Source organism: Callithrix jacchus, chromosome 3, assembly GCF_049354715.1.
Source record: "Callithrix jacchus isolate 240 chromosome 3, calJac240_pri, whole genome shotgun sequence".
Classification (NCBI taxonomy): domain Eukaryota; kingdom Metazoa; phylum Chordata; class Mammalia; order Primates; family Cebidae; genus Callithrix; species Callithrix jacchus.
This window is the reverse complement of record NC_133504.1, coordinates 83,339,529-83,362,961: the sequence shown is the minus strand read 5'-3', so window position 1 is coordinate 83,362,961 and position 23,433 is coordinate 83,339,529. Positions and strand designations below refer to the sequence as shown.

General features: G+C 36.4%; 1 pseudogene; it reads left to right on the top strand.

Moving 5' to 3' along the window:
• Positions 1 to 21,275: 21,275 nt before the first annotated feature.
• On the top strand, positions 21,276 to 22,468 carry LOC100412327 (methylsterol monooxygenase 1 pseudogene; annotated as a pseudogene).
• The last annotated feature ends 965 nt before the right edge of the window (positions 22,469 to 23,433 follow it).

The following is a 23,433-nucleotide window of genomic DNA, read 5'->3' as shown; positions in this document are numbered from 1 at the left end:
ATCTTAAGAAATTAATGTTATAATACTATTAATAGTTATAATATAAGTAATATTATCATTACACTTTCCAATCACAAAATGATTTTATGTAATATATTTCTTGATCCTTAAATAATCCCATGGAAAAGCTAGGTAGTATTAGTATCATTTTGCCATTTTATAATGTGGAATCAGAAGGTTATTGATTTTAAATAAAGTCACTTGACTATTGAATGGTAGATCTATGATATAAATTTAAGTATTCAGATGTTATTCTCATGCTTTACAACTATCCCTTCAGTGATAACTCAGGAGTGAGCAGACATGGGTAGAGCCTGGTGTCTTGCCAGATTAATGACAAATGTGTTTGGAGCCCTACAGTTTTATAGACACTGTGCTACACATTGGAGTGAAAACTGTGACCAACATAGATGAGATGTTTACCATCCTTAAGTTTATGAAATAGTCACGAGAGAGAGTAAATACAAAGAACAAATTAATACATAGGATATTTATAGATTATGGTAATGCTATCTATGAAGAAAACAAACAGCATGGTAAGACAGAGAGTAACTGGAGGAAGTCATTTATGGTAGGATGATTAAGTGAGATGGTGATATTGAAAGATGTGAGTAAAGATGAGAATACAGTTAAAAGATGAGAATATGCTGCTACCGAAAAGGCCAGTGGAAGTGCATTTCAGCCTAAACAGAAACTAGAACGACTTGGATATAGGAAAATAAATGTCTTACGGGACAGGCAGTGAACTACTGTGGCTGGATTGTGAGGAGTGAGGAAGAGAGTGATTGAAAGTTGAAGAGGAAACAGAAGTCAAATTATGGAGTAGGTATAAAGCGAGAATTTTGGAGGGTCAATCTAGCTCACAAAGGCATTTTTAACTGAATTCTAGATTCAATCCACAAAGGTAGACTCCTGGCAACCATGTTTGTACATAACCCCTGTACCTTGGCCAGAGTTCTCATGCAATAAAAAATATATTGCACATCTGCTATGTGCACTGTATAATAGGTGACCAAAACACATGCAGCTTCTGCTCTTGTGAAGTTTTACAGTTTAATATAAGTGTGCCCAGACCCAAGAATGGCTGGTTATAATTTTCTCCTAGGAATTTGAAACTGGGAACTAGAGAGGAATTTTGTGTCTGTGTAATTGGAGCTAAAACATGAAAACTAGAAGCTGCTGGAACCAAATTCTGCCTCACCATCTAGGAATTCTAGAAGTCCAGTCTGCAAAGACAAAATAATAACGGACACACAGAGAGATAATACTCTCATGATCCCTGTTGATGGATTTTAGTCCTTCTAGAAGTTGTGTTGCATTCAGCAGGCTTGTTCTTTGAGATAATTTATAATCCTCTAATATAGTCTTCATATTCCAAATATGTTCTAAGCTATTTTGTTGTTGTTTTCAATAAAGTAAATTTAATGTATATTCTGGACTACCTGACTAGGGCAGGACAGGCTTAGGAAAAAATGAGCTCTAGGGCTTAAGCATCTCTAGATTTGAGAGGTGAATAATTTATAATCCTAGAAGGTAAAACAAACAAAAAACACACACCTTTTCACATGGTTATTAGAAATTTGAAGCATTGGGGTTGGGGAAACACCATTTAAAAGAAATAGAAAAAGCACTCAATTGATGATGATTATGGTAATGATGCTAAAGATGATGAGAGGATGCCATGTTACTAAGATCTAAATATTTGCTAGATAGGGAATAAATGTAATGTGCCTCACTGAAGCATCTGTCAGTTTCTAAATTATCACCTTCACAAACTCACAAACCCAGTAACAAGGTCGGACAGATTCCAGGGAGCCATGTTTAAACATGATCTCTCCCCTATACCTGTATCTGATGGGATTATTCATTCCTTAAACAGATATTTATTGAGTACCTATCATATATAGAGTGGTGAACCAAACAGACACCACTTGTGCTCTTTTGGGGTTTTTGGCAAAGATAGAATGAGCATTTGATTAAGGTACTATGCTTGATGCTTTGGGATAGATTCATTCTAAGCCTTCAAAGTAAGTAGTCGTAATCTTATTTTACAGAGAAGAAAACTAAGCTCTCTTTCCCTAATCAGGGAAATTAAGTTGCTCATAACTAGAAAGTGAATAAAGGACAAAGGCAGGTCTGTCCTAACTCTGAGCCTTTTTCAAGTCTGTGAATCTCCTAGTTGCACCATTTATGTCCGTAAGCAGGACACAGAAACATTTAGCTGTGATCTATGGGCTGCAGAGTGACAACTATACTGCTGCTAGGATAGGAAGCTTTGCACTGGACACCTCAATGTACAGTTGGACTGGCAAAGCCAGCCTAACTACGTCGCCACATCTGGAATGCTAAATTTAGCTGCAAAACACTAAACATGTCCATCACCATGTTTGCTAGAAACAGCAAACTATGAACCCTAGAGATGGTCTTCTTTACTTCTGTCTTCCAAATTTTGCATAAGTATACCTTAGTGTCAGCACCTAGTTTGCACTCAGAACCCTAACTATAAAGGAGTCTGGGAAAATGTAGCTTTCAGGTTTCTAGCCTCTGAATGATGACACACCAGAAGGGGATAAACTGTTAGCAACCCAGTGCTTAGTACTTGGCATTCCATCATATTAAGATGCCTTGAATATTTGCTTGGAAATATGATATTTCATACTGGTAGGTTTGGACTGCAGAGGTTTGTCTGGTATCATTTTGGATTTTTTCTGGGTTTTTTAGTTACCCCACATGTTTTTGCCACACAATTAATTACTTACAGCATTTAAAATTAAAGGAGATTTTATAAAGAGACACCTATGTGTAGAGTTGTGAGAGAGCTGAAATATCTGGGAGTCAGAAGCCTGAAGTGTGTGTGTGTATATTCTTTTTTCCCCTGCTGCCTTCCAATAACTGTGTGTCATCTTCAACAAGATCTCTAGCCTCTTGGAGTTTTTCAGTGTTTTCTCCACTGTAACAAGAATAATGGCTCTCGCCACTTTTTTTTTTTTTTGCCTCTGGGGTATTGTCAGAATTAATGAGACATCAGGGTGCAAAGCCTTCTACTTTTTCTTCCTCCCTCAGAGAATGCTGGAATGTAAATAAAAGTCTCTATTTTGTGAAGAACTTTTCTTTCTGCATGTCTTCATAACATTCAGAAAAGAGTTTACAGATTTTTTTTTAAAGCAACAGCAATTACTGTGGGTGTTACATATAATAAGGGTACTTTATCTGTCAGGAGAAACAAAGGAGGAATGAAAAACTTGAGTCAGAGAAAGTCTGCTCCTGTCTTACTCATTAATGGAATGAGTAGGAGGGTTGAGAAAATCACAAGTAAAATATTACTGTACAGAGAGCATCTGAAAGTAGGAGAGAAACTACTTAATTAAAGTTGCCATCCTGAAAGTAGAAAAAGAAAAGCGATACTGTCTGCTGATGTGTTGCTGAAACATCTTAGATACACTGAAGAGAGAAGATGGAAGTTGGAGGCCAAAATCTTTGTGATTTAGGGTTGAACTGCTCAGATCAATGGGAATAATATCACTGATCAGTATGTTCAATTGGAAGTTAAACTCTAACAGGTTAACAATGTTCTCAGCAATTTCTTTGATTAATTAAACAATGAATTGTCTGTTAACATAGGCAACAGGTAGTATATGAATTCTGTCAATTCAATGGAATGCAGTCCTCTGGATTGTGATGGGTGTTAATGCTGTCAAACACACACATCTTAAGATTTATTCTTGGCCATCTGTAGATAACGACTTTCTAAATAAAGCTGTTCTTGGAGATAGAAAATATTTAACTCTGGTATTTATAGTACTGCCCATATTCACAATCAAATTGCTTTTTAAATTTAGAATCCTTTGTTTTAGGATGTTAAACATTTAGGAAAATATTGTGGGGGCACATATAATTATTATTTACTGTGGATAAAGTACAGTTAGGCAAGGATGGGCCAAATGTCAAAGAGTGGGCCCCAAGTCAGACTGAGAGTTCAGTTACCTCATCCACAGACCACACTCACTGAATGCCTCTAAAAACCATGACGCATCACTTCTTCTTTTCAAATGTCTTGTGCGGTGTCATTCTTAGAAGTATTTAATTCAGTTTCAAAGATGTTTTATTGTCTAATATATTTTCCCTAACTTAAAACAAATAATACTCTTCAGTAATCATTGCCCTTTTCGCATCAATCCTTCTCCACATGGTCTAATAATACCGATTGGAAAAAAAATAAGCTGGATAGTACAATATATAATAAGTTGAGTTTATAGTATCTTCTAATAGGTCTTCACATTTTTGCATCAAACTCATGGCCTAAATTCAACATCTTCTTTTGAATAATAATAGTTTATGAATAACTTATGGAGAACATTGTCAAAGGTGAAAGTGTCATAGAAACAGGAACTCTACAGCATTTAAATATGTAAAGAGTGAAGCTTTATAAAGACTATGAAGGCCAATTTGTGTATCAAATATAAACAGGATTACTAGTGAAAACAAGGTCCAAATAGGGTAATTCAAAAGAGCATATTTATATCTTTTTCAAGATCCCTCAGAAAACAAAATTTGAAGCAATCGGGATCATCTACACATTTCTTACAAAAATACATTTGTTTTATAAAAAGCAAGATGAGCAATTAAAGTAAAATTAGAAAGGATATTGTAAATGCCAGGAGTTAAGATCTCAGAATTACAGTTTGGGATTAAGAAGCAATTTCTTGCATACTGAAGTTGTAGAAGTATCAATATGAATGTGTGGCTTCCTTGAATAGTGCTCATTTATGCAGGGATCAGTGTTGATAATGCAATTCTTATCATTGCTAGGATTTTGCTTGGCAAGGACAGGAAAGGATAGTTGTATAAGAGAATCAATGGTACAAATAAAATGAAAATTCAGATGATCAGCCAGGTCCAAGATGGAGAATAAAGACAGAAACTTGTGAAAGTTTTTTTTTTTTTTTTTTTTTTTTTAAAGACGGATATCTGAGAAAGACCAATTTCTAGAGGTCTTCAATTTTGGAAGTCAAAGAATAGATAGGAAATATGTTTATAGAGAATATTAGCTAAAATTTTCAGACATTTTAGTTTGCAGGGCATGACAAGGTGGAGGGTAAATCTATGAGACTGGGTAGTTGCTGTGAAAGAAATGCAAAGGGAAATTGTTGTGTTAGTGATTTATTGCTGTGTTACAAATCACAAACTTAGTGGCTTAAGATAATACTTATTATCTCACAGTTTCTGTGAGTCATGAGTCCAGTTACTACTTAGCTGGATTCTCTTCTTAGGGTCTTAGAGTACTGCAATTAAGAATCTATTTCTATGTTCACTCAGATTACTAGAAGAATTTCCTCAGAGTTGTAGGACTGAGGGCTCTAGCCTCTTGTTGATCGTGAGCTGAAACTGCCTTGAGCTCCTTCAGTCATTTGTCATCATTTAGAAGTGATTCCCAGTTCCTAGAGGTCACCCGTAGTTCTTTGCAATATGAGCTTTCCCAACACAGTTTCTTACTTCATCAAACCAGCAAGGAGACATATTCTAGAGTGCCATCCCAGAATCTTTGCCATAATCTGTTGATTAGAAGGAAGTCACAGACTCGCCCTGTGATTAAAGGGAGGGGGGATTACACAAAGATATGAATGTCAGGAGATTGGCATCATGAGTTCACCTTCCAGCTGTCCACCTCAACTAGTAAGGAAGAAAAAAACTCTCAATGTAGTATGACTCTGAAGTTTTCCAAGTTGATAGAATGAACCAGGTTCCAAAGTGTAATAAATGCAGGGCAATCACTAAAAATAACAGAGAACACAAATTGACATAGTTGTCTAGTCTGAATCTAAGAGGAGCAGATTTTTCTATTTGGCTTCTGGAATAAGGCAGGAAGAAGCCTTCACGACAGAAGAGGAGAACCTAAACCAGGGTTTATGAAGCTTGAGAGAGTCAGCAGCCTCCACTGCAGAGGCTTCAGGAAAACTGTGGTTAGAACTAAAGAGCAGTGAGATAATTTTATGAATAGGTGATACCTGACATGCGTTGTTTACCATGGCATAAGTTAGAAAAGCAGTGGGAAAACAAGATGAAGGACAGCAGAGGGGAATGTAACTTGTAAATGTAAATGTAGCTTGTGTTACATTTCCACCCATTTCCCGTTCATAAGCATTTGCCTCTATCCTTTCTGTTACTTGCTATAGATGTGCCTCTTAAAAATAGCAGGACTAATGTTTCTGAATGTTATGGTCCTTTAATTATCTGAAGACAACTGTCACATAATGTTGTAAGACAGTGGCTTACCTTTGGTCTAGCATTAAAGGATTTTATATATTTTATAAAGGATAAATTATTTCAAAAGTCATAGACAAGGTCTGTCCCCTCCCTGCTAAACCTGTGCAAACTCTCAGGAGATCCCAGTCACTCTCCCTCCCAATAAGACTTTCTGTTTTCTCTTTCCTTGTTCTTTCTCTCTCCTTCCCAAGTTACAATGCTGCTTTAGGAAGATTGAATATAGAAAAAGGGGAAAGTACAATATCCTCCTTTATTTTTTCCTGCTTCTCAAACCTGAGCAGAAAAAAAAATAAAACAAACCAAATAAACAAAGCAACAGCAAAAGAAAAACTTTTATTGAAGAGGAGATTATGGAAAGACACCTGTTTTGCATGGCTAATGCTAAAAATGGTACTTACAGCTACATCAAGAGGGAAAATAATTGCTTTTAAGTCCTTTTCTCTCTCTTCCAAAAATGTATACAGATTCTTAGAGATTCTTGCCAAAGAGAGAAGAAAAAAATCATCTGATTAGTTAGACTTCAAGGTCAAAAGGAAGTATGTCTGGCTACAACCTAAGGAGTTCATATACTGAATGACTCCTTTTAAAATTAGTCTCATTCAGAGTAACAATTTTCTCATAATCACTTGATTAAGTGCTTCAAATAACAAAAACTGGAATAGAATCAACTTCTTTGAAATTTTTTGTTGTTATTCTCTTACTTTGAATATATAAACTGGCTATGAAAAGAAAAAAATCACTGAGATGGTCCAAAATAAGCTGTGGAGCAGTATCTAGAGATTGCAGTCAAGAACAGCCCACACTGGATGACCCTAACTTATTATGTAACACTTGGCTTATCCGGACTTGGAATAGTCTTTGTTTTAATGCCATGTGTGCAGTTATTCTTGCCAGGATGCCAACGGTGTAGCTGTCTTTTAACAAATTCTATGCTGGTGGTCTCCAGGTGGTTGAATGCTTCTAAATACTTCAAATGTGCTTTTCAATGCCTAAGTAAGTTGTTTAATGAAGGATTACAGAATACAGCAAAATAGTTGAGGAAAACTGAAACAACATTATGATAAAGTATATATCAATGTTCATAATAGTTAGTTACTTCAGCATACACATATAGATAATTAGCTATTCTTGACCAATTTGTAATCCCTCTACCCTTGCACCATTTATTTTTAAGTTCCATTCATTTAGTAAGAATTTACGGTATGCTTCCTATATGCCAGCCACTGTTCTAGGTGCCTGGATACAATAAATGCAACCAAGCACAGTCCACTCTTCATGGAACTATTGCCATAGGTGAAGAAAGATATACACTAATCACATAAGAATGCACAAAAAGTAAAAATCACAATCCTTCAATTATTACAAAGGAAAGATAAATGAGTTCCCATTTCAGAGCACTGTATATGGATTGCTGCTGGTGACTATCTATCTGTAAGGTAGTAAGTTTTAAGGCCTCCTGATGAAAGAGTTTTCTCATGCCTGTTCCAGATCCAATCCATCCCGCAATGCCATTCAGAGACCTCACCCATACTTTGAACACTCAGGTTTCTCCAGCCCTTTCTTTCTAGTCTAAGTTGCTTCTCCATTAAGTCCTTCTCTTTTTATATACTCTGAATCATCTTGTTACTAGGAGCAGAAAAATTCAGGCTTCAAACTGACTTCCAAATCTTTCTGTCTCAAACAGTGGCTAATGACTTTATTCTTTGTAATGGTCTTTGGTTGGCTGAAATCATGCGTTAGGAAAAGTGCCTCAGAGTACTACTGAGAAAGCAGAGGGAGAGACAATATTCAGAAAACACCCAAATCAGTACTTTGAGGTGTAATCCTGCCATATTAGTAAAGCACATAGGTAGGTGTCTGCTACAGAGAAGGAGGGATAGTGAGTTGTGGTCAGGCACAAGAGGATGGAGTTGAAAGCAGCAAATCACAGATGAGCCAGTCTATAGGAGTGAAAAGATCAGGATCATAGCAAGATAGAATCCACAACTACATTCATGAAGTTTGAAAAATGTATGAAATTCTAACAGTGGGCTTTGGTTTCCTGTGTCAGGAACAAATCATAGTAGATTTGCAAAATCAGGTGATTAATGTTCATGGCTGAAATGGAAGGGTGAAGAGATTCAGACAAAACTCTTAGCAAAGTCTTACTGAAATTCTATGGTCCCAGTTCTTGTCTAGGGCTTTTGATATCATTACATCTTTTAACGCTGAACTAAAAGAAAATCCCTGTTTCACAACCCTTTGGAAGAGAGAAGATGTGACCATTGCCTGCAAATAATTAAAGGGCTGTGATATTTGGAACATCAGTTTTATTGTTCAGGATGCAGAGAGCTGAGGTAGAATTTTGACAAATAAAGAATTTTCTGACAGTGGATGCTGTTTGAAAATGAAAGAGAATACTTGTGAGGTACCTTGTGTGGAAATATTCAAAGGTGGCATGGCCTTTTGTCAGGGATGAGCAGAATTTCATGCATCAACTGCAGGCTTGAAATGAACTCTAAGCTCCCCTCCTATTTCACAATTTCTAGGGTGCACATTTCTAACAACAACAACAACGACAACAACAAAATATCCTTCAAAGGACAGTGATTTTGCAATATCTTTTTAAGGAAATAACTGTTTTATAAGCACAGCAAGACATTTAAGAAATAATAAGACAACTGAAAATGAAATGTGATACTTTGATTTTGATTTTCAAGTTGCTATGATAGATTTTTCTAGCTTTACATTGAACACTCTGATATGTCTTAGAAGTTAAGGGACTAAATGAAAAAGCGCCGAATTGTTTGTAATATTTTTAATGTCTGATGCTCCAAATGCTGTTTTGTTTTGTTGAAATGTGCAGAAGTTTAGTTCTCAACTCCATCATAAGCCAAATAATTTAATTTATCATTGCACACAAACTAGGCATCGTTGTCTTTTTGGCATAAAACCTGGTTATATTAGATAATGTAGAACAATTTGGACATGATTACTTCACTTTCTCTCCAATGTTGAATGCTAGAGATCCAGCAAATACTCTTTAATTAAGGCAGGCTCTCCAAAACAAAATCTCTTTCTTCCTGAGTTAGCTTCTAGAGCATAAATACTTGAACATAGCCACTGATGACTAATACATATATACACATATATACACATATGTACCACACATACAAAACTCTCAATTTAAGCTTTATAAAATGTTCATTTCTGTGATTTATATCTCTCTGAAGATATGTTCCATGTCTAAATTCCTGTTTTTTATTCATTCAGACAATATTTGTTGATCTTCTACTGTGTGCAAAGAGCTGTGTTAGATACTCTAAGAAATAGAAAGATGCATAAAATAAGGCACTTTCATTCCTGGTGATTTTAATATTGGAGTATAAAATTAGAAAACTACACAGAACCAGAGCTTAAGGTCTAATAGTATCAGATAAGCATGTTAATAGTGGTATAAAGCAAGTATTTGTGAGATCAGAGAAAGATCTCTTTTTATTGAGGAGTTCCAGTTGGGCTCCTGGAGTAAGTAACATTTGACTGGAGCTCTAAACGATAAGTAGGATTTATAAGTAAATATGGGGTGTTAGATTTTCATGGAATGACATTAAAAAAGGCAGAGGAAGAAGGGGAATGTTCAAGAAATAGTGATTAGATCTGCTCAGTTGAATTCTTACAAATAAGTCTAGGGTCAGATCAAGCATATGCTTTCAGCATCAGGCTAAGGGGTTTGGACTTGAGTTTATAGAGAAAGAAATGTTTGAAACTGTTCATTAGAAGTATCAGCCTGAGAACAGTTTTCAGGAGAGTGATGTCAGGCAAAGAGAACTGTTAGAAGGATAAGCCTGAAGATAATGGTAGCAGAAATGGAATGATATGAAACATACTGGGAAGACTTAATCTATAGAATTTAGTGTATTGGTACAGCGGGAAAAGTGGAAGAAATATGGAGAGGTTTGCAATAATTTCAGGGTTTAAAATTTAGGTGATTAATAAGACATTAACAACATTGCCAGAAATAACAAAGAAAGGATAAAATTTTGAATTTGAAGTTTTGAATTTAGATGTTTTGATTTTGAGATGCTAACAGTGTATACACAAGAAAGTTTTTAAAGTATAAGAATAAAGACATCAGGCTCTGAAGTAAGACACAACTAGCTTTCAATGCTTCTTACCACATATTGAGTAAATTATGTATTTTTGAGCCTTGGCTTCTGAGCTGTAAAATCGAGATAATTTTAGTACCTGAGTATAGGTTTTGTGTGTCAAGTAAATGAGATAATTTATATAAAATTCTTCTCATGAGGAGGGAAATAATGTGGCATAATATCAATTAGCTAGTTTTGTTGATAATATTGTTGTCAGTAGGCAGGAGGAAACATGAGTTTAAGAGTGTGAGAGAAGCCAGGACTAAAAGTATAGTTTAGCTTATCATCCTTGATTCATGACTGGTTGAACCCACTTTAATGGATGAAAACAGATGAGCCAACATTGGGGAAGTAGCCACATTTAGGAAATAAGAAAGAATAGGAATCATTAAAAGTATCAGAGAAAGATACTTTTCATCATTCCTCTTTCACCTCAATAAAAAGTATAGCCTGGACTCACATCTCTAGCCTGAAATGATTATTCATCAGGGTATCGGTTAAAGATATTTATAAAAAGAACTATAAGGAGTAACTGAGATGGAAGAAGGGGTTTTTTAAAAAATGAGAAGTCAGAGACAGAAATCAAAGAAGGAAAGACAGGGTCAGGTGATGCCAGAGGAAAAATTCTTAAAGTCGTGGGATTCTAACCAGGTGCATTTCAAAAAGAACTGGTGAGTGGAGTCAGTTGCATTTTGCTAAAATCTCAAGGAGAATGTGGGTAATTAGAAGGCTACTGAATATTATTTAGGTCACTGGTATCATTCAAAAGCATTTAGCAGAGGAGTTTGTTTTTGGATTTTAGCCTTTGGTAAGACTTCCCCCAAACTGTTTAATTTGTGGCATCACATGTCATGGTATCAATATGTTGGTCATTCACTACCTCGTACCTAGAAGTCTTCAATATCTGAGTTGAGCCATATTACAGGTTGAGAATTTCTGAAATCTTCTACACACCTTCTAGAGTTATCAGAGACTCTAAAATGCAGCCATCATTCTTATGCTTGCTTAAAAGGAAGGTAATACTAATACTTTGAAATTGAGTGGCTCTTTCTATTTTAATGCATTTTTACTTAGACTAGCTAATTTAATCCTTGCAATTACTATATTAGTTAAGTAGAAGTATTCTAGTTCTCCATTTTATATACAAGGGTCCTTAACTTTCAACATGTAAAAAGTCAGTAAGTGAAGAGTTGGAGTTTGAATGTAACAGCTAATAGCTATTATTAACAGCTAGTCAATAATTTGCACCAAAGCATTCCCTTCTTTAGTGACCCTCTGTTTCCTTCTTTGAAATCTGCCTCTGACTTCTCATTAAAAAATTACCTTCTTCCATCTCAATTACTCCTTGTATTGTTTTTTAATAAATATCTTTAACTGATGAGTATGAGTAATTATTTTAGGCTAGAGATGTGAGTCCAGGCTGTACTTTTTATTGAGGTGAAAGAAAATGACGAACTCTCTGCATAAGCTTGATTTTTGGCTCTGCTAAAGAAAAGACAGAAAGAGAAAGAGAGAGAAAAAAACACCCTATGATTAGGGTTTAGCAAAAGCACTAGTCTTAGTTGTCATGGAGACCACCACAGCCACTACTTTACATGCAGATAATGTGCAGGAAGGGTAGGCAGGAAAGATTAGATATCCATATAGTTCACCAATGGTGAAATGACAGCAATAAAAAAGCTACTGGCCTTGGGAGGTACGAATAGCCAACACAGGTGATGGCAGGAAGAAAGCTGAAGCCAGAGGTTGAGGGAGAAGTTTTGGCTGGGAAATCCAGACAGGCAAATCTTTGAAAGTCCTTATACAGTAGTCATTTTTGCTGCTTACCAAATATTTCTGGCTCCATTCCTCCTGAGTACATGATAGGACTAATACTTTTTGGGTAGGGGGAGCCATGTCATTAGTTCCAGTCAAAGAGCTATGAGCAGAAGTGGCAAGTGCCATTTCTAGCCTAGCATTTAATGCTTGGACAAGACACTCCAGAGCTTGGTTTGCCTTCTGGCTCAGTGATTGGCAATATCCGTGAGCTCCAGTCCCTCAGTAACTATGAAGAGGTAGGCCTCCCAGTGGATCCACAGTAGACATTTGGGGTAGGAAATGAACCTTTGTGATTTAAAACCACTGAGATTGTTGGCTTGTGTTTTACCTCAGTGTTGCCTCGCCTGTTCTTATAAATGATGAGAGTAAAATTGGCAGGCTATATATAAGAAGTTTTTCCTGTTATCTGTTGTATGTAACAAACTGTACCAAGACTTAGTGGCATAAAAATAACAAAAGTTCTATTATGCTCACGGATTCTGGGGGCTGAGAATTCAGAATAGCCAAAATGGGGCTCACTCCTCTCTATTATACAGTGGCTGGGGCCTGGGGTGGAGGACTGGAATGACATGTATGTGTTTAATTTGTGGGCTTGATGGCTGAAGGATAGGATCAGCTAGGCCTGCCCAAGAAGCACCTCTAAGGGGCCTCTCCATGTGGCTTGAGCGTTTCACAACATGATCACCAGAATTTGAGAGGAAGCCTCCAGAAAGCAATTATTCTAGACTGTCTAGTGGAAGCTTTTTGGTCTTTTATTACATATAGTATCAGCTCTGTGCTTGTGTTAGTTATGAGAAAGTCATTAGGCCAAGTCAAAATTCCAGGGTGATGGTGGTAAAGGGTTAGAGTTAGACTTCACTTCTCCATGGGAGGAAAGTCAAAGAATTTGCAGCCATTTTTTAAAAAGCCATAATGGAAGGGTAAAGAAAAGGTTGCATAGTCACAGAAGGAAACTCTTGTATATGTGGTCAAATCACAGTTCATTTCATAAAAGTAAGATGCTATTTTTGTATAGTGTTCTGTAGCTTATAACACACATTCACATGCCACATCTTGTGATCCTTCCAACAATTCCATGATGTAATTCAGGACAGTTACTTTTATCTCTAGAAAGCAAAAGAAGAAGAAAAATCCTGAGAGAAGTCTGAACTAACTAAACATTATAACACTGAAATGGATAAACAGACATTTAAATTTATCTTCTAATATTTCAAACTACAACTAATTACTCTGGATTGAACAAATAAAATTGTATGCTTACTAGTTATTTTGGCACTTTCTTTGGTCCTATGAATATACAAAGATGAGTTAAATATTTTTGCAAGATTTAGAAAAGGCAAAGTTGTTAACAGAAAACAAAGCCAAAGGCAGAATGGCACAAGAGCTAATCATAACAGTCCAGTGACAAGGATATGTAGAAGAAGAGTCACTTAAGTTTGATAAGTAATATTTAAGCAAAGCCTTGAAGAATTAGAAATATTTGAATTGGTGGAAAAGGGAGACAAAACTTCTCCAGCATCTGCAAAGTCACAAACTATAAACATATGTGTTCCCAGTTTACTCCAGAAGAAGAAACTGATCAGAGTATAAGGCAAAAAGAGTAGAGGGGAAGCTGAAGGTGTGCATTAGTCAATTCACTTCAAATTGTCCTAAGCCTGCCTATGATGCCTTTATTTTGAGAGCTATGCAACTGAATATATTAAGTATTTGTCATGTACAAACCATTTTCTGTCTTTGGAGACTAGTCATTGTCATTAAGTTCTTTATCATCGCATGTGTTTCTTCAAAATCATCTCAGTTAATGGTGTCGCTCTCATTGAAAGCTGCTCTCTTTGGTTACAAACTGCTTATCTTTCTGGTAGAGTCTTTAATAGTATTTTGCTTCCACAAATTATGCCAGAAATTAATAATACTCTAGATGGTCTTGAAATTTTCAAAACTCTTCTTGAAGCGAGAAGTATTATAGGGATAAGCAGAGAATTATTAACAAATTTTATAGAATCACTCTCACAACGATCTAGCTCTAAAACATCATTGGAAAAATAAGGCATCTTTCTTCTTGACTGATTATCAAAAAAATCTTTCTCCAGTTGTTAACACCTTTCTTTAAGCTACTCCCTCGTTTTCCACCCCTACACCTCCTATCCTCTCCTCCCTCAAATTGCTAAAAATTCATAACCTATTTGTTTGTTGTTACCCGCCATTAAATGTCCTTCCGGTTACATGAACAGAGATGAAAAGCTTTTCACTTTCAATAAAATATTATCTCACCAGGATTTGTTGATGTAACTTTTTATGAGCATTAGGAGAGGGTGAGCATGAAGTGATTAAATAGAAATGACTTTAAAGTACTGTTGCTAGGAGTATTTAATGTATTACCTTGAAAGTATAATGGCACTGAGCATATGGATCTTATTTCATTTTATGCTCCAAACAGGAAATTACTTTTTTTTGCCTAAGGAGTTTAAACTGTTGTAAAGTTGCCACAGCATGGAGAAGAATATCAGTCCTGCAGAGAGAATGCAATGATTAAAGCCGAAGAACACCAATCCTGATCCAAAGAACAAGAACACCACACTGCCAGCAGATTAGGGCATATCAGGCTAGTGAAATCTTTTGCAGAAATCACTTGAGTACGCCAGCACAATTAAAACTCATTAATAAGAAACCTGGAGGAAGAAAACATATACCCCAGACCTAATTTAGTTGAACAGTGAACCACAGGAGCTGTATAGAAATAGAATCCATCATAGCAACAAGAGTTAAAATATATCATCAAATTCTTTAGGAAATCATACAAGTACCCTGCAGGCATGTATATGTAAGGTTGCACAGTAAACTGGGTATATTTTTTATTATAAAATGTGGGGTCAGCTAATTTAATTAACTATTTTTATAAGGTTGACAATGAAATAAGTCCTATTGAGACTGTAAATATAGAATCCTAAGTAGCATTACCCATATCTAGCTTTTACAATTAAGATCCTGGTACTGGCTGGGTGTGGTGGCTCATGCCTGTAAGCCCAGCATTTTGGGAGGCCGAGGAGGGAAGATCGTGAGGTCGGGAGTTTGAGACCAGCCTGGTCAACATGGTGAAACCCGTCTGTACTAAAAATACAAAAATTAGCCTGGTGTGGTGGCACATGCCTGTAGTCCCAACTACTTGGGAGGCTGAGGCAGAAGAATCGCTTGAACCCAGGAGGCAGACCTTGCAGTGAGCTAAGATCACACCACTGCACTCCAGCCTGCACGACAGAACAAGACTCCATCTCAAAGAAGAAAAAAAAAAGAGAGAGAGAAAGAGATCCTGTTGCTTTGATTGGCAAAACCTGGAGAGAGGTAAGTATCAAAATTTGGAGTTTATGAAATATGCTACGTGTTTCATATGTATTTCTGTTATATGGAGAATAATTGAGACAGTGCACAAGTAATTGGATCAACGTTACCCACATGGGTAACAGTATACAGTTCAGTTCAGAACCTGAGCTCTGAGCTCAGTCTGTTTCCTTTATTCACTGCTGCTTCAAGGCTCAGGAAATACCTCCTGCCTTACCCTTGGGTCGATTCAGGGTGTAAGGCATTACTCACAATAATAGTCCTGGTGGTGGAAGCAGAATTCCTGTATTTACTCACTGATTATTTTTGTTCCAGATATTGGACCCCTCTGATATTTAGTTGTAATATAAATATCAAACTAATTTTTTAAAAAATTAACACTCTCCTGGTGACAGCCACAGTTTACAAATGATGTTGCTGAAAATAAGAATTTTTCACTTTAATATCTAAAGAAAAATACGCGATTGGTATCTGTCAGCATACTTACCACATTAGCGTATTTTTTGGTCTGGCTAAGTTTAAAGTCTTTTGCTGAATGTCTGACAGGATTATATTCAGTCAAAGTAATAAATTTGGCAATGAATTTTATACATTCTATCTCTTAAAGATCATTTTGGTTCAGAGAAGAGAATTTTGGATTACAATTACATAGTTATGCCAAAATGTGTTTACAAGAATAAGTAGGCCACTTTTGCTCCTTCTTAACAACTGCAACTTTGGCAAAATGCATAACTTTCAGAGACTCTCAGGATCTAAAAATAGAAGTTTCTTTAGACCTGTAGACATTAATAATGTCTAGTTGAAAAAATATTTTCAACAGTGAGCACTTTTAGAATTAGCATCAGCTTAAATGTTTTTAATCTGTTCACATAAAAGGAAATTATACGTTAAATGTTCAAAGCAATTATTTTTGTGTTTAACAAAATCTTGCATTAGGAATATGACATAAATGGAAATGAAGTACATAAAAATAAGCAAGTGATTTACCTTAGGGTCTATAGCCTCTCTCACTTTTGGCAGCACCTAATTTTGTGCGGGCATCTTTAATATTACATCAACTACTCATTTTTCCACAAATATGCATGAAAAATCAGATATTAAATATTTTTAAAGGTATTTGCTATCTCTTGGGCCAAATTCTTGATATTCTGCTCTTACAATATTCCCAAGGACAACAAAAAAGTATGCACTGTTTTCAAGAAAAATTTGTTTATTAACAGTGGAGCTGACATGGCCCATTTAAAGCATTAGTAAGTCAGCCCCGGGTAAAATGAACACAGCTGGATTATTTTACCAAGTTTTACATAGCTAATTCAAAGTACAGCTTATTGACTTTAGGAAAAAACATCACACCCTGTTAAACAATGTCGTTTAGCACCCATTTGACTTAGGAATAGTTTCATTCAAAACAGCCAAATATGTGTGTGTGTGTGTGTGTGTGTGTGTATCAAGAAAAGTACTAAGACACTATGATTAAGATTAACAAGTAGTTTTTAAGACTAACTATGTTGCAGACATGTTTACATCACTAAATATGTTTTGCTTAAAGTGTTTTAGATTTCTCAATTATAAGACAAAAATATAACTCATATACTTAAACCTATACACACACATATATACCTGAAAATAAAAATTGATAAATAACATCACATCAAACTATGTTAAAGCAAGAATATACATGACTGTAGCATGGAGACTTAGATAATTTGGACCAGAAGGAATAATGGTCCTCTGTGCGAAGAGGATGGGAAACTGAGGCCAGAGCTGAGGGAATTGCCCTGGCTTTTTTGCTGATTTCCCAACGGAAGGGTGGCTAGCATCCAACATGTGAAGTCCAAAGGGTGGTGCACTCTTTGGACAGAGAGCAAGGCTGAAAAGGTCTGCAAGAAGCAACCAGTCAGTATTGGGTAGATGTCCACAGGGTTCCAGATGATCTCTCAGTAAACCAGGAATATAGGGAGCAAGATGAAGCCCCAAAAAACTGAGCCAGTGCTTCTGTGTTCTAGTCTCAGGGGGTAATGCTTCTGAAGGCCTTTAAAGCACAGCTATTTAAATGGTGTGCAGGTTTTACAATCACACCTGGATTATAATCCTCACTCTCCCACACACTTGTCATATTTATGCAACCTTTTTAAGTTTAACCTCTCTAAATCTCAGTTTAATCATTGATAAAGTAGAGTTAAAAACGCTTACTTCCAAATATTTTTTGAGGATCATCCAATGTAGAATATAGTGATTAAGAATTCAGGGACTGAGAAAATAAAGATTAAATTATAGGTTCTGTAGCCAGACTCCTTGAATTAGGGTGCCAATTTATGTATTTGGGCCATTTTACTTAATTCTCTCTGTTTCAGTTTTCTCATCTCTATGAATGGATATCTAAGTGCTCCTATCTTTTAGGGTTTGTTGTTAATGCCTGATACCTAGTAGTTATCAATGAGGTTAATTATTATTATCTATGACATATGAACATACACAAGACTTTTATTGTTGCTACTATTTTGTTAATAAGGCAAGAATATTTACATGAGCTAAACATGGCAGCTATGAGAAAGCTGTGACTAGTGAAGACTGTGAAACCAGGGCTCCTCTAAATTTTAGAACCACAAACCTAATTCCAGATATGTTGGAAAAGGTTCTATGTTGACCATGTTTGATTTGCCATTACCAAGAATGATGCAGTATCTGATTAAGTAAGGGTCACTCTAAATGAAAAGGCCATAAGCTGAGGATGAAAAAGAAGAGGGAAGTGAGAAAATACAAGACCATGTGGACAGCTCTATAAGTTTTAAGAAGAAACCATCATTCTTAGCACACTGACACAATAACAGAAAATCAAACCCTCATGTTCTCACTCAGGCAGGTGTTGAACGATGAGCATACATGGACACAGGGAGGGGAGCATCACACACTGGGGTCTGTTGGGAGGGACTAGCGGAGGGACAGCGAGGGGTAGGGAGGTCAGGGAGGGATAACATGGGGAGAAATGCCAGATATAGCTGACAGGAGGATGGAGGCAGCAAACCACATTTCCAGGTATGTACCTATGCAACAATCCTGCATGATCTGCACATGTACCCCAGAACCTAAAGTACAATTATGTGTGTGTGTGTGTGTGTGTGTGTGTGTGTGTACTAGATATGTGTCTACTAAGAATTTTGTTGTCTTTCTCAGAGTTATAATAACATCCCTGGCTTGTTCTGCTCTGCTAAGAAGCTGCTGAAAATGCATCACAATGTCATTTCTCACTGGGATCATCCCTTTAATTGCATTTAAAAATTTACACTAAAGAACACTATTAGACACTTAGATTCTCAAGATCTTAATTTCCTTAGCTGAAAAATTGAGGGATTGTATAAGTTTTATAATAACCTTTCAATTGATAAGTAGTTATATGATTCTATGATCACATACCATATTTGGTTCTCCTTAGCATGCCACCCTCAGAAAGAGGAATGTGTGATAGTTGCAGCCACATTTTAAGAAGGTCCTTATGGAACTTCATGTAATTAAAACCTCTGATTAAAGTCCACTGCCATAAATTCAGCTATTGTGGGCTCTATTCAGTAGAGATTTCAGATTATAACATGTGTGCAATAAACACTGTAATTTATAATGAACCAAAGCCTGAGGAAGATCTGACTATTTTTCAATATGTTGTATTTTACCATTTTCTTCTAGAGGGTAGATCAGCCTATAAAGGGAATTGCCTCAACATTTATGTTATGATTCATATTGGAAGCTTCTCGCTTCACTTGATTCATTAAACCTTACAGCTATTGTAAATTCTGAAGTACTCTGGGCTTTGCAGACATTATCTGTCTCAATAGTCATCATTACTTCTTCAAAAGCATTTTGTTTTCTTCTCCTATGATGTATTATGAAGCAACAATTATAACTGACATCTTCTTTTTTTGAGACACAATTTCGCTCTTGTTACCGAGGCTGGAGTGCAATGGCGCAATCTCGGCTCACAGCAACCTCTGCCTCCTGGGTTCAGGCAGTTCTCCTGCCTCAGCCTCCCGAGTAGCTGGGATTACAGGCATGTGCCACCATGCCCAACTAATTTTTTGTATCTTTAGTAGAGACGGGGTTTCACCATGTTGACCAGGATGGTCTCGATCTCTTGACCTCGTGATCCACCCGCCTCGGCCTCCCAAAGTGCTGGGATTACAGGCGTGAGTCACCGCGCCCGGCCATAACTGACATCTTCTAAGAATAGCACATGGCACACTGTGCTCAGTGGGTTAGCTGCATTGCCTCATTTAATCTTCACAGGAACCCCGCAAGGCAGGTGCTATCAGTACTGCCATTTTATAGAGGAGTAAACTGAGGTTTTTGAAAAGGTCATTATCTTGCTCCAGGTCTCACAAGTGGCAAAGCTGGGAGACCCAACTTTGGCTACCAGTTTCTACTTCTAGTTGCTCAGCTTTCTAGATGAGCATGAGGGAGGGGTTGGCAACAAGGATGGCAAAAGTATCTACATGTGCAACCATCACTTAAAAAAAAAACCCTCAAAATGTTCAAGTGTACTTTGAGCATTTGTAGTTATTTTGTAGAATTTGGGAATTCTAATGGCAAGTGTTTTCTCTTCTAGAAGGCTGTCCACTTTACTTTTCAGATGGACAAATCTATTAAAATCTATTTTTTAGCTAAACTAACAAGTCATCCATGATTTCAGAAAGTTCAGTAATTATTTCTTTTTGGAAATAGCTTATAAAACTTTTCTAGACCATCTTTGCCTTTTATGCTCTTGAAAAAGTAAATTATTCTGAGTTTCCTCTGCCTTTAAAGAGCTGTTATTACTAACTGAATTCTCAGCATCACAAATAGGCCAAGGGTAAGAGGCTTTTATTGATACTGTTCATTAAAATATTCATAACTAGGAATTTAAGATGCATTCCCTGGTGAGTGCAATCAAGCTATTATTGCCTTTGTGTATCTTTCACCTGCTTTTCTTGAAGTAATTTTCCAAACTCTAAATAAAGTGTTAGATCTTGTAAGTGGGGCACATACTTTACGTGTAGCATGGGAGACTGGGAATGTGACAGAGGCTTTTTCTCTCCCCAATGTGCCTTGTCAATTAAATATGTAACCACTAATTGAGTAATGGTACAAGACACTGGGCTATGTACTTTGCCAGATAAGGAAAATACAAATGTATGGTCCCTGGGGCAAAAAGATAAATATATTTAAAGACATCAAGGACAACTTATAAAAGTCTCACAAGAATACTGACAGCACTAAATTCTTTACACAGAGAGGAATTTGTATGGGATTGTTTTGGAAGATTTAACAGAAATGGTGAGAGTTGAGCTTGTTTCTGAAGGATGAACAGGAGGTAGAGGCAGGGAGGGATACAATAAACTAAATCTAAAGGCAGGACCATAACCTCAAGACATGCTGAGGACAGCAAATATATCATCTTAGCTAAAGGAAATGTGTGTGTAAGGGCTAAAAGAAAAAAAAATGAGGATAGCTTGTTTCCAGGTGGTAAAGAAGCTTGAATATTAATTTAAGAAGTTGGATCTCAATCATCAAAAGAGGCAATGAAAGTTGGTAAAGTGGATAACCAACATAGTGGTAAAAACAATTGTTAAAGAAAGATAAAAATCATGACTCTCTTCCAAAAAAGAAAATAAACAGTCATTAAAGATCAACTTGTGACGGTGGCCTACAGTCACCTCATGGCCATCCAGAAGTATAAGGCTGTCTGCAGAGATTTGAAAAATGGCAACAAATGAAAGTGTCAGCATCTTTAGTTCAGCATCATTGACTGTGGAGTATGTAGATTCACTTTTACTTGAGAATCCCCTGCAACAACTATTTAAAAATGCATGGAACTATATGTTGAATAATTACACCAAGTTCCAGATCACAACATGAGGATCCCTATAGTTCACGAAGCCCTTTATTTCTTTTTCTTTTTACCTGGATTATTATTTCAATTTATACCTTACATGAAAAAATACAAAATTCAAAAGACAAACCAGAAACATGGGAAACCAATGGAAATGTTTAAAGTAATTTTCTTCAATCACTTCTGTATCCAGCTGCCTTTGATTGGTGGAATCTATTATTTTACAGGGTATTTCAATATTTTTTATGATTGGGAAAGAATGCTGAGATTGTATATGGTTTTCACAAGATGCTTTGACTGTGCAGTCATTGGAGATACTTGGCACTATTTTATACATAAACTCTTTTTTGTTTTTGTTGTTGAGACAGAGTCTCACTCTGTTGCCCAGGCTGGAGTGCAGTGGTACAATCTTGGCTCCCTGCAACCTCCGTCTCCCGGGCTCAAGTGATTCTTGTGCTTCAGACTCCTGAGTAGCAGGGATTACAGGTGTGTGTCACCACACTTGGCTAATTTTTGTGTTTTTACCAGAGATGGGGTTTCACATTATTAGCCAGGCTGGTCTTGAACTCCTGGCCTCCAGTCATCCACCCACCTCGGCCTCCCAAAGTGCTGGGATTACAGGTGTGAGCCACCATGCCTGACTGCATAGACCCTCACACTGCTAAAGGATATCTAAGTATATTCATAAAAATCATCTTGAGTTTCAAGTTCCATTTGGAATGGAAGCTGAATATGCACATCCTTTGTAAATGCTAATCCTTGGAACTGGATTTTTCCAATCATGCTTTTGTGTGATCACGTAATTATTCTTTGGGCACAGATGACCACTCATTTGATAGAAACTATTGATATCCACAATGGTTATGATATTCTTCTCAACCCTTTAAATCTCATCCCTTTCTATGCTGGTTCTCAGCATCATAATTTCCACCACATGAACTTCATCAGAAACTGTTTTTCATCATTTACATGGTATAATAGAGTTTTTGGAACAGACTCTTAGCATAATGCCTATAATGAAATGAGGGAGACATTTGAAAAAAAGACTGAATATCTCATGTAAACCTTCCTGAAAGATAAACATGTTCCTGAATCGAAACTAGCAGCTAACACTGCTTCTGGAGAACAGAAATAAGCATGTATCTTGGCTACTAACTGATAAAAAGAACATTAACAACCTTTAATTACTTTCCTAGTGGAAACTTTTTCTACTTTACCTACAAGTTCTGCATATGTAGAAATAAGTAAATACATATTCAAGTACAGTTTTCATGAGGAAGTTTTAAAGGCTATGTTGCTAAGCTTCCAAGAAGGTTTTGGGTAACAGAAGTATTAATCTATATAGCTTTTCTCCCAGTAAAACCATAGGCCTAAAGTTGACATTGGTCTCTAAATCTTTTAGATATATACTGGTCATTTCAGAAAATCCTTAATAGTGGTGTTGGCCTTATATTTAACTTTAAACATACTTTAGACTTTGCCTAAAGTTGAAAATGTCATGCATTAAAACTTATCAATTGGTAGTGAATGAGTGAAGCTTCCAGATCAAGAAAAGCCAACACCAAGAATTTCTATTGCTCTCTAGAACTTACTAGTTTGGTCTGATTCTCTCTCTTAAGAGTCCTTTTTCATTGCAGTGCTGTACTGGCATCTATGAATTAAAGTATTTTCTGATGTGAGTGGATCATTTTAGTCTAAAGGTTTTTCAAATTACTTGCATTTTTTTTTTAATTGAGAAGCTTTATTTCTGCTGTTTACCCTTTCATTCGTATATGGTCAAATTTCCATTGTCATTAAAATTGTTTTTTGAAACTTTGTGAACTGATTTGCCATATTTGCCTTTGAACTATTGAAATAAATGTCACTTTTGTCTGACAAAAAGATGATGTAACTCATGATAAAGGGAAAAGGCAGATGTTAAAAAAATCTCAAAGAACAGACACATTTACTGATTAGGAATATTGAAATGAATGTTCAAATGGAGGCAAAACTGTTATTTTAGAATAAGGAGGGCTGTCTCTCCACTGA